The sequence below is a fragment of the Myotis nattereri genome (assembly GCF_964212035.1).
Source record: "Myotis nattereri genome assembly, chromosome: 17".
Taxonomy (NCBI): Eukaryota; Metazoa; Chordata; class Mammalia; order Chiroptera; family Vespertilionidae; genus Myotis; species Myotis nattereri.
Window position 1 is genome coordinate 41650562 of NC_138092.1, and position 4687 is coordinate 41655248.

At 36.0% G+C, this 4687-nt stretch overlaps 1 pseudogene across 1 annotated transcript; it reads right to left on the bottom strand.

The window, feature by feature from the left end:
* Nucleotides 1–475: 475 nt before the first annotated feature.
* On the bottom strand, nucleotides 476–1010 carry LOC308533557 (large ribosomal subunit protein eL32-like; annotated as a pseudogene). Its single transcript has one exon. The product of its transcript is annotated as a large ribosomal subunit protein eL32-like (transcript).
* Nucleotides 1011–4687: the final 3677 nt, after the last annotated feature.

Consider the following 4687-nt stretch of genomic DNA (forward strand, 5'->3'; position numbering starts at 1 on the left):
CTCCTGCATTGAGTGTTTGCCTCCTGGTGGTCAGTGCGCATCATAGCGACTGCTTTTTCTGCCATTCGGTCAATTTGCATATTAGCCTTTTATTATATAGGATTATGTCACCCAAATTGTATTTTTTATTTGCTTGGTCTGTGATATGCCAAGATAGTTTATATAGTCTAATGTAGATTTCTCATTGTATTTCTTGAAATTTTTGCTTCTTGTATTTTTATGCTACATTATTTGAAACCACACTTCCCGAGAATTACAAGCCTTGGGTTTCATTGGCTATCTTGATGAATAGTACCATGAACCCCAATGAACATGGACATGCAGACATCTTTTCATGATAGTGATTTTGTTTCTTTTGGACACATGCCCAGAAGTGGGATTGCTGGATAATATGGTAGTTCTATTTTTAATTTCTTTTTTGGGGGGCAGAATTTTATGATTTTATTAACACAAATACAATGTGTACACAATCTGTCTATTCGTTTTCTTCGCTGCGCAGCCTGGCATTGGGATTGGTGACTCTGAGGGCCAGCTGGGCTGCTCTTTCCACAGGGGCTTTGCCGTTCTTCGGGAAGACGTTGTGAGCAATCTCAGCACGGTGAGACTTGCGCACATCAGCAGCACTTCAAGCTCCTTGACGTTAGGGACCAGGAACTTCCCGAAGCCACTGGACAGCATGTGCTTTGTTTCCTTGTTGCTCCCATAACCAGTGCATCAAGATCTGGCCTTTGAATCTTCTACGCATCTTATTGTCAATCCTTCTGGGTTTCCTCCATTTCCACTTAATTTTGACATGTCAGTCTGACTGGTGCCGGATGAACTTCTTGGTCCTCTTTTTGACAATCTGGGGTTTCATGAGGGGTCTGAGGACAGCCATGGTGCCTTTAAAAAGAGACAGGTACCAAGTAGGAGATGGCTGCCTCCTCTGCAGGCAGCGCCAAGGAAGAGAGGGTCTATTTCTAATTTCTTAAAGGACCTCCATACTGTTGTTTATAGTAGCTAGACCAGTTTACATTTGCACCGATAAGAGTTCCCTTTTCTCCATAATTTCACCAACATCTGTCATCTCCTGTTTTCTTGATAATAGACATCCTAACAGGAGTGAGTTAATATCTCATTGTGATTTTGATTTGCATTAATGATGTGAGCACTTTGTCATGTATCTGTTGGCCATTTGTATGTCTTTTTGGGAAAATTGTCTATGTATGCAGGTGCTTTGCTCATTTTTTAATTGGGTTATTTGGCTTTTTACTATTGTGATGTATGTGTACCTTGTATATTTTGGGTATTAATTCTTTGTTGGATATGTGGCCTGCAAACACTTTTTTCCCTATTTCATAGATGCCTTTCATTTTTTTGATAGTTTTCTTTGTGGTGGAAAGGCTTTGAAGTAGGCCCCCGTATTTATTTTTGCTTTTTTTGCATTTTCTTTGATATTAAATCCAAGAAATCTTTGCCAAGTCTGTCGTCAAAGAGGTTTTCCCCTATGTTTTCTTCTAGGAGATTTATGGCTTGGGGTCTTACATTAAAATCCCGTTTTGTTTTTTTTTCATTTTAGATTTTTTTTTTGGTATGATGGAAGATAATGCTTTAGTTTTGGGGTTTGAGTTTGTTTTTTGTGTATTATTCAATACAGGAGTCTAGTTTCATTCTTTTGCACGTAGATATCCTATTTCACCTACACCATTTTTGAGGAGACTATTCTTTCCCCTTTAGCTCCTTTGTCAAAAGTTAATGAACCATATATTTATGTGTCTTGCTTTCTGGGCTCTCTGTTCTGTTCCATTCATCTATGTGTCTTTTTATGCCAATATCATACATTTTTAATTACAGTAGCTTTTAAATATAGTTTGAAATCAGGAAGTATGATGCCTTTAGCTTTGTTCTTCTTTCTCAAGGTTGTTTTGGCTATTTGGGGTCCTTTTTGGTTCTATATGAATTTTAAAACTGTTCGTTTTATTTCTGTGAATAATTTCATTGGAATTTTGATAGGGATTGCATTGAATCTGTAGATCTCTTTGAGAAGTATGTACATTTTAACAATATTCAGCTTCTAACTTATGAAGACATAATATTTTTCCATTTATTTTTCTTCATCAATTACTTTTATCAGTGTTATAATTTTCAGTGTACAGATCTTTTACATACATGGTTGAGTTTATTTCTAACTATTAGCATTATTTTTGTTGCAATTATAAAAGGGATTGTTTTCTTAATTTCTCTTTTTGGTTGTGTATTTTAGTGTATAGAAACACAGCTGATTTTTGAATATTGATTTTGTATTCTACAACTTCACTGTATTCATTTATTAGTTTTAACAGATGTTTCTCATGGATTCTTTTGGGTTTTCTATATAACGTCATGTCATCTGCAAATAGAGACGATTTTACTTCTTCCCCTCCAGTCTGAAGCCTTTTATTTCTTTTTCTTGCCTAATTGCTCTAGTTAGGACTCACAGTACTAGTACCGTAATAAATAGAAGTAGAAAGGATTGGCATCCTTGTCTTGTTCCTGATCTTAGAGAAAGAATTTTAGCTTTTCAATATTGAGTATGATGTTAGCTATGAGCTTGTCATATATGACCTTTATTATGTTGAAGTAGGCTCCTTTTATAACCAATTTGTAAAGAGTTTGTATCACGAAAAGATGTTGAATTTTGTCAGATGCTTTTTCTGCAGTGATTGAGATGATCATGTGATTTTTTTGTTCTTTTTTTGCTAATGTGGTATGTCGTATTTATTGATTTGTATATAAAAAATCATCCTTGCATCCTAGGAATAAATCCTACTTGATCATGGTTTATGCTCCTGTTAATGTACTGTTGAACTTAGTTCACTAATATCTTGTTGAGGATTCAATTCTTACACTTTAATATTGTATATTAATTTACTTTAATAAAGCTGTTTGAGGGGAAAAAAGGATCTACCTTATTAATAGTTTCAGTTTTTTCTGAATTTAAAATAGGCACAATTATTTTGCCTTACTTCATAAGTTTACATAATCTATAATAATAAAAGCATAATATGTTAATTAGACCAGCTATCCTTTTGGATGTCCTTCCAGATGACCTTCTGGATAAAGCCACAGTGGCCAAGGCCGAGGCAGAGGCCCCCAGCTGCCATGGCAGGCAGGGGCCAAGCCCTTTGCATGAATTTCGTGCATCAAGCCTCTTGTTTTACTATAATGTTAAAAGAAAAATACACAAGAAGTGTCCAGCATATTTTTGAGTGGTCAATGGCTATTTTCTTTTGTTTTAAAGTATTTTGAAGTTTCTATTACATTGGTTTCACTGCTTATTCGTATACAATTACTCCAATTTTTTAAATGTATTATTATAGTTTTATAAATTTAAAGTATTTCTTAGGTCTCTTTATCTATTATTGTTGATTTCAAAAATGCATTTTCAATTCTTGTGTGGTGAGATTTTCTTTAACATCACAGAAAAGACAAATTTTTCCTTTCCATTAGTGGCTATTTTTATTGAAACTGCATTACTTTTTAAATTATTTTGAAGAGTAAATGTTACCATTATAAATGTATTTTTGTAATTATCATTCTAGTTATTTTTTAATTTTTAATTTTTTTCTTTTCATTATAGTTATTTTTAACCAAAATAATCTTTAATGAAGTTATAGAATAGTTATTTGTTGATATGATGCCAAACAGATGGTTTAACTTAATTTTTAACATTTAAATCTGTTATTCAAAATCCTGTATAATAAAAGGCAAATATGCAAATTGACCAAACAGCAGAACCACCAGTTGCTATGATGTGCACTGACCACCAGGGGCAGATGCTTAATGCAGAAGCTGCCCCCCTGGTGGTCAGTGCACTCCCACAGGGGGAGTGCCACTCAGCCAGAAGCCGGGCTCATGGCTGGTGAGCGCAGCGGTGGTAGCTGGAGCTTCTCCTGCCTCTGCAGCAGCACTAAGGATGTGCAACTGCCGAGGGGGCCTAAGCCATCAGTCAGACATCCCCTGTAGGCTCCCGGACTGCAAGAAGGCACAGGCTGAGCTGAGGAACGCCCCCTGCCCCCCCGAGTGCATGGATTTTGTGCATCAGGCCTCTACTTACTGTATAAGGTGAGATTTAATATATGGGTTAAATATGTGCAGCAGAACCACCTTTTTGAATTTAAAATTGCTTCTGTTATTGTTTGTAATTTTATGGGATCTGCCACTTTCTCTTGCTTTGGAAACATTCTGTGGTGAATAAAAGCACCACTGCATTTAGTTATTAGAAAACCATTTCTTCCCTTTATTTATACTGAAGTCATACAAAAGACCAAGCATAAATCATTTGGAGTCCTTCTCCAAAACTTCACCTATTCTGCTGATCTTTGTATCAGAGTCCATTGCTAGGCCTTAACACATCAAAAAGAGTTCTTAATGAAGACCAGCTGGTATATCACTATAAAATTACAACAAAACTGAGATTTTAAATGTGTTTCTGTAACCAAATGATCAGACTATGTGGACTGAGCTTTATTAGGGTACCTGCTGTGGCTCTGACTGAAGTGAAGTGACTGATAGATGAGCTTTGCCTATGCGGGTCTTAAGGGCCTTGAAGTCACTTAGATGGATGACTGCTTAACAAGAGCAACATAACATTTCTGTACAGGACAAGAAATCTAGCTTGGCGCCAATAGACTGTGATGCTTGCCTAAACTCAATATTCACATCATGA